This window comes from Rhinopithecus roxellana, chromosome 1 (genome assembly GCF_007565055.1).
Source record: "Rhinopithecus roxellana isolate Shanxi Qingling chromosome 1, ASM756505v1, whole genome shotgun sequence".
NCBI classification, from domain to species: Eukaryota; Metazoa; Chordata; class Mammalia; order Primates; family Cercopithecidae; genus Rhinopithecus; species Rhinopithecus roxellana.
The window spans coordinates 156,338,740-156,345,985 of NC_044549.1; the positions used below are offsets into that span (position 1 = coordinate 156,338,740).

A 7,246-nucleotide genomic window follows, 5' to 3' on the forward strand; every position below is an offset into this window, starting at 1 on the left:
TTACCATTGTTGGCCAGGCTGGTCTCGAACTCCTGACCTCAAGCAATCCACCTACCTCAGACCCCCAAAGTGCTGGGATTACAGGTGTGAGCCACCGCGCCCAGCCTGTGTGTTTTTTTTTTTTTTTTTGAGACAGGGTCTTGCTCTGTCGCCCCGGCTGGAGTTCAGTGGCGCCATCTCCACTCACTGCGACCTGTGCCTCCTACTATAATAAGGAATCAAGCTCAGGGTGACAGAAGAGTTCGCCCTGTTTACTCCCTCATGAGTTGTTTTGTTTGTTACTTCTGCTGACACTATCTGTAGACTTTGTATGGTGTTTGCCCAAATTCAAAGCTGAACCTATATCATGGGTTGGTAAGGGTGCCCCTTAAATGTAGTCCCTGCGTCTAAGGCTGAGGTGCAGCCAACTCAGAAGCAAAGCAGCAGTTTACAGACCTTATTTTTTTGGTATAAATCCAGTCATTCTTCAGTTATTCAGGCTTCATAATTTTTGCTATACCTGAGTAGTCTTTGACATATTTACTTAAGTTTTCTTTTTTTCTTTCCTTTTTTTTTTTTTTTTTTTTTGAGGCGGAGTCTCGCTCTGTCGCCCAGACTGGAGTGCAGTGGCGCAATCTCGGCTCACTGCAAGCTCCGCCTCCCGGGTTCACGCCATTCTCCTGCCTCAGCCTCCCGAGTAGCTGGGACTACAGGTGCCCGCCACCTCGCCCGGCTAGTTTTTTGTATTTTTTAGTAGAGACGGGGTTTCACCATGTTAGCCAGGATGGTCTGGATCTCCTGACCTCGTGATCCGCCCGTCTCGGCCTCCCAAAGTGCTGGGATTACAGGCTTGAGCCACCGCGCCCGGCCTTTTTTTTTTTTTTTTTTAAAGAGATGAGGTCTTACTCTCTTACCCAGGCTGGTCTCAAACTCCTGGCCTCAAGCAGTCCTCCCACCTCAGCCTCCCAAAGTGCTGGGATGGCTAATTTTTCTTAACAAAGTATTGTAACTATAGGTAACAATTTGCATTTACTTAGCTTCAGTGAAATTACAGGTTTAATTTGTTATCTTTTTTCAATGCTGATTAAAATAATCAGGTAAGTATCAGAATAAATGCTCCATCTGAAATCTTCTGACTGTTTGGGATATGCTGGTACTGACAGATTGTAGCCCACTGGAATCTGTAGTCATTAGGCAAATCATGGCAGAGGCAAATGTAAATTTTTTTTTTTTTTTTTTGAGACAGAGCCTAGCTCTGTCTCCCAGGCTGGAGTGCAATGGCGCGATCTTAGCTCACTGCAACCTCCACCTCCCAGGTTCAAGCAATTCTCCTGCCTCAGCCTCCCAAGTAGCTGAGATTACAGGCACCCACCACCATGCCCGGCTAATTTTTTGTATTTTTAGTAGAGACGGGGTTTCCCCATGTTAGCCGGGCTGGTCTCAAACTTCCGACCTCAGGTGATCTGCCTGCCTTGGCCTCCCAAAGTGCTGGGATTACAGGTGTGAGCCATCTCACCCAGCTAGATCTTGTTTTCAATGTAAATTTCTAAATAGTTGGACTGCTGAAGTCTGTGACTAGCCACATAAGTATTTTCAGTTGTTGCTGGTGAAGATTATTTTTGATTATGCTACTAGGATTTGGGGGAAAAAATATCTCCTAGAACCACCACTATGCCACTTTCCTGTCTGTCCCCATTGAAACACTTGAAGTGATGTATAAGTCGCTGGTACTTTCTGATACTATCTCCTAGAAGATCTTTGAGTCTTCCCTAAAGAGAGAAAAGAGTCGGGGGTAGTGCCCTTTCATTTTATTTTCCTTTAAAATTTTGGGCTTGGCCTTGATCTAAATGAAAGAAACTATAAGTTACAATATCACTTAATATGCGTTGTAAGAAAGCTATTATGTCAAGTACTTCAAATTTTCAAAGTATTCACCATTACTTTGTTATCCTCCACTGCACTCCAGCCTGGGTGACAGAGTGAGTTCCTGTCTCAAAAAATAAATACATAAACAAAACGATATATAAATAAAATAAAATAAATAAAAAGAAGGGGTGAGGAATATGTACAGTCTGGTGAGATCAGGATTAAAGGAAACAGATTGGTGAAGAAAAACTTCATTATAATTTATCAGGCTTGGGATTTTTTTTCTTTCAACATTTTATTTTTTAGTTTCCAAAATACAAATCAAAATACATTTTTGTTACATATCATTTTAACAAGCTTAACATTCTTTTCAATACAAGATTACTCAATATAGGTATTTTAAAACTTCCTTTTTAAAAAAGTCATACATTTTATTTCAGAGTAAATAGCTCATCAAAAAAATACATGGGTACATGGGCTATTGTTGTTTATTATTTTAGAGCACACCCTCCAACTTAAAATTTGGTCCACTAAAATGTGTAAATGTTCATCTGGGCACAGTGTCTCATGCCTGTAATCCCAGCATTTTGGGAAACCAAGGCAGGTGGATCACCTGAAGTCAGGAGTTCAAGACCAGCCTGGCCAACATGGTGAAACCCCGTCTCTACTAAAAATCAAAAAAAAAATTAGCCATGCATGGTGGCACATGCCTGTAGTCCCAGCTACCTGGGAGACTGAGGCAGGAGAATCACTTGAACCTGGGAGGCAGAGATCACACCATTGCACTCCAGCCTGGGTGACAAGAGTGAAACTCCATCTCAAAAAAAAGAAATGTTCCTCCTATCACAGAAATAAATTAAATCTCATGGCTGAACAAAACAGAAATGTGGCCGGGCACAGTGGCTCACATCTGTAATCCCAGCACTTTGGGAGGCAGAGGCTGGCAGATCATGAGGTCAGGAGTTCAAGACCGGCCTGACCAACGTGGTGAAAAACTGTCTCTACTAAAAATGCAAAAACTAGCCAGGCGTGGTGGCACGCGCCTATAATTCCAGCTACTTAGTAGGCTGAGGCAAGAGAATTGTTTGAACCCAGGAGGAAGGGTTGCAGTGAGCCGAGATCACGTCACTGCACTCCTGCCTGGGTGACAGAGCGAGACTCCGTCTCAAAAAACAAAACAATGGCCGGGCGCGGTGGCTCACGCCTGTAATCCCAGCACTTTGGGAGGCCGAGGCGGGCGGATCACCTGAGGTCAGGAGTTCGAGACCAGCCTGACCAATATGATGAAACCCCATCTCTATTTAAAATACAAAAATTAGCCGGGCATGGTGGTGGGTGCCTGTAATCTCAGCTACTTGGGAGGCTGAGACAGGAGAATTGCTTGAACCCAGGAGGCAGAGGTTGCAATGAGCTGAGATCGTGCCATTGCACTCTAGCCTGGGCAACAAAAGTGAAACTCCATCTCAAAAAAAACAAAAACAAAAACAAAAAAACAAACCCAGAAATGTTGGCACAGGCCTGAGTAAGCGTGAAAAACAAGTTACGATGTTTTAACTGTATGGAGGCACATTAGAGAATCCACATAGAAACATCTGGCAGAACAGCTGGCTTCTTTCTATTGGAGCTGTTCTGTTTCAAAAAGGGATATAAGGTACATGGGAGGGTGCTGAAAACTCACAACAGCCACGGAATTAGTTACTCAAAATTAACCAGAATTCAATATACAAGAATATATGACAGCAGTAGAGCAATCTCAACAGTTACTGGATGCCTGGAAAGCAAGCTGTAAGCTTAGAACAAGTAACTCAGCAGGAACAACGGTCAACATGTTTATACGACTTTGAAGGTGAGAAAACTTTATCGTTCATAGATGATGTCTTGTGCACAAGTACATTAGTTTCCAGGACACTGGGAACAACACCACAACATACAAAGTAAGAATAGGGCCGGGCACGGTGGCTCATGACTGTAATCCCAGCACTTTGGGAGGCCGAGGCGGGCGGATCACAAGGTCAGGAGATCAAGACCATCCTAACTAACACGGTGAAACCCTGTCTCTACTAAAAATACAAAAAATTAGCCGGGCATGGTAGCACATGCCTGTAATCCCAGCTACTCAGGAGGCTGAGGCAGGAGAATTGCTTGAACCCAGGAGGTGGAGGTTGCAGTGAGCCGAGATTGTGCCACTGCACTCTAGCCTGGGTGACAGAGCAAGACACTGTCTCAAAAAAAAAAAAAAAAGGTAAGAATAAATCCAAGCTGTTTAACCTTCCACCATTCTCTTGAGTATTAAACCCAGGCCACCTTTGGCCGCTTGCAGGGGTGTCTTTTCTTCTTCTCAATGTAAATACTCGCTCCTTGGGACACCAGCAGTTTTGCTTCTTCCACTCTCTCCTCATCACAGGCTAAGTGTAGAGGAGTGTTACCCTCAGTGTCTGGGTGTTCGTGGATGTTCTGTAGTGCAGAAGGATAGGAATCATCTTCAAGTTACCCTTGGCTGCTGCACGGGGCATTGCTGTAGCCTCACAATGATCCTCAGCAGCTGAATCAGCCCCGCCCTCTAGTAACATGGCAGCAATCTCATGCCTGTTTTTCGAAGCTGTATAATGTAGGGGAGTACAGCCATTTTGACTGACAGCATTTACTTGAGCACATTTTCCCAGAAGGGCTTTTACAATCTCATCCTGCCCAGCGGAAGCCACAGTATGAAGAGGAGACCAACCTGCATCGTCTTTATCATTCACTGGCACTCCAAGTTGCAACAAAAATTCAACAATTTCTGCCTGTCTGGCTGAGCATGCCCTGTGCAATGCGGTTCTGCTGTTCTGATCAGTTCTACTAGCCAGGAATTAATAGACCAGAATACTCTCCTTCAACTCTTCCAGCTTCCTCTGCAGGCCAGGTTGCAGACCATAAGGTTAGACACACACCCATCCATTTTGCTTTCCCAGGAACTTGTGATACTAGTGTGTGTGTGTGTGTGTGTGTTTTATTTACTTATTTATTTAATTTTAGAGATGAGGTCTCACTATGTTACCCAGGCTGTTCTAGAACTCCTGAGCTCGAGTGATCCTCCCACCTCAGCCTCCCAAAGTGCTATAGGATTACAGTTGTGAGCCACAGCACCTGGCCAATATATGCGTTTTCATCCATGGTTTGTGACTTATAACTCCCATAGCCCATGTCACAGTAAACAGACTCTCTCTCTTTGACCTTCTCTCGCCCTTCTTTCACTTGCCAGATGCAGGACTCTAAATGTGAGTCATAAAAGTCTCCATTCCAGAGGAAGTTCTGCCTCATAACCTGGAGGTAAGAATGCCGCACTGAAGAGCCAAGAAGAATCTGAACAGACAGGACTTGCTGGGTTTAGATCATTCCCTTTTTGTCCAATCACATTTCAACATGGCTGTCCATGCTTCAGTCATGCCTATCCAAGAAGTCTCCATGAAAGGCCCAAGAGGACACGGTTTAGGGAGTTCTGGAGACCTGAACACACGGAGACTGACAGGAAGGTGAATAAGAACTCGTTGAACAGCCAGGCGCGGTGGCTCGTGCCCTTAATCCCAACACTTTTCGAGGCCGAGGCGGGTGTATCACCTGAGGTGGGGGTTCGAGACCAGCATGGAGAAACCCCATCTCTACTAAAAATACAAAATTAGCTAGGCATGGTGGCGGGTACCTGTAATCCCATCTACTCAGGAGGCTGAGGCAGGAGAATCGCCTGAACCTGGGAGGCAGAGGTTGCAGTGAGCTGAAATCATGCCATTGCACTCCAGTCTGGGCAACAAGAGCGAAACTCCATCTCAAAAAAAATAAAAAGAACTATTTCAACCAACTCCTCGGGCACAGAAGTTCCTGTGCTCAGGACCCTTCCAGACCTCTCAGTATGTAGGTAGGTATGTAGGTATGTATCAATATCTCTTCATCTGTTTATTCATATTTTTTAAAAATCCTTATAATAAACCAGTAAACTTAAATGTTTCCTTGAGTTGTGTGAGCCACTTTAGCAAATTAATCAAACCCAAAGAGGAGTTTGTGGGAACCCCAACCTGAAGCCTGTTGGTCAGAAGTTCCTGAGGCATGGACTTGTGAATGGTGAGAAGGGGCAGGGCAGACTTGCGGGACTGAGCCCTTAACCTGTGGTTTCTGAGGCTATCCAGGAAGATAACGTCAGAATTAAACTGGAAGACACTCAGCTGGTGTCCTCTGCTTGGTGTGTGGGGGGACATCTCCACATGTCTGGTGACAGAAGTTTCCTGTGTTGATTGTTGTAGCGAGACATTAGAGAAAAAAAAAGGTTTGTTTGTTTGTTTTCTAACACAAGGCTCTGTCTCTCATTATATATAATAAGAAATACCGAAACTTTTCCTGAGCTGTTCCCTCTGCCCTCCGGGCTCAAGTGATCCTCCCACGTCAGCCTCCCAAGTAGTTGGGATTACAAGCACATGCCACCATGTCCGGCCTTTTTTTTTTTTCTTTCTTTTTTCTTTTTTGAAGACAGGGTCTCACTCTGTGGCCCAGGTTGGAGTGTAGTGGCATGATCGTGGCTCACTGTAGCCTCAACCTCCTGGGCTCAAGCCATCCTCCTGCCTCAGCACCCCTGCCCCCCAGTAGCTGGGACTACAGGCACGTACTACCACACCCAGCTAATTTACCACAGGTATTTTGTGTAGAGACAGGGTTTTGCCACGTTATCCAGGCTGGTCTCAAACTCCGGGTCTCAAGCTGCCTGGCCCAGGGTGCTTCTAATATGAACACAGCTCAAAACTTGGTTTTTGAATAAGGCTGCTGCTGTGATAAACTCAGTTGGCAAACTCCCTGCAGAAAGCAAAGGAGATGCTGCCTGTCTGAACTCCCTCATTCCAGAATAAGTAAAAGGCAAAAGATCCTTTGGAGTTCTTCAATGGGAACTTCATGATTTTCCTGCCTTCAACAGTTGAATCTATTAGACTCACTGAAGTAGATATTGAAAGGAAAATCTATTGAAAGTGAACTAAGTATGGCCTGGCACGGTGGCTCACGCCTATAATCCCAGCACTTTGGGAGGCTGAGGCGGGCGGATTACCTGAGGTCAGGAGTTCAAGACCAGCCTGACCACATGGAGAAACACTGTCTCTACCAAAAATACAAAAAATGAGCCAGGCATGGTGACACATGCCTGTAATCCCAGCTACTCAGGAAACTGAGGCAGGAGAATCACTTGAATCCGGAAGGCGGAGGTTGCGGTGAGCTGAGATCGCGCCATTGCACTGCAGCCTGGGCAACAAGAGTGGAACCCCATCTTAAAAAATAAAAAAATAAAGTGAACTGAGTAGGCCAGGCACGGTGGCTCACGCCTGTAATCCCAGCACTCTGGGAGTCCAAAGCAGATGGATCACTGGAGGCCGGAGTTCAAGACCAG

General features: G+C 45.3%; 1 pseudogene; it reads right to left on the minus strand.

Moving 5' to 3' along the window:
• Nucleotides 1-4,108: 4,108 nt before the first annotated feature.
• Nucleotides 4,109-4,783, minus strand: LOC104682891 (annotated as a pseudogene).
• Between the last annotated feature and the right edge of the window lie 2,463 nt (nucleotides 4,784-7,246).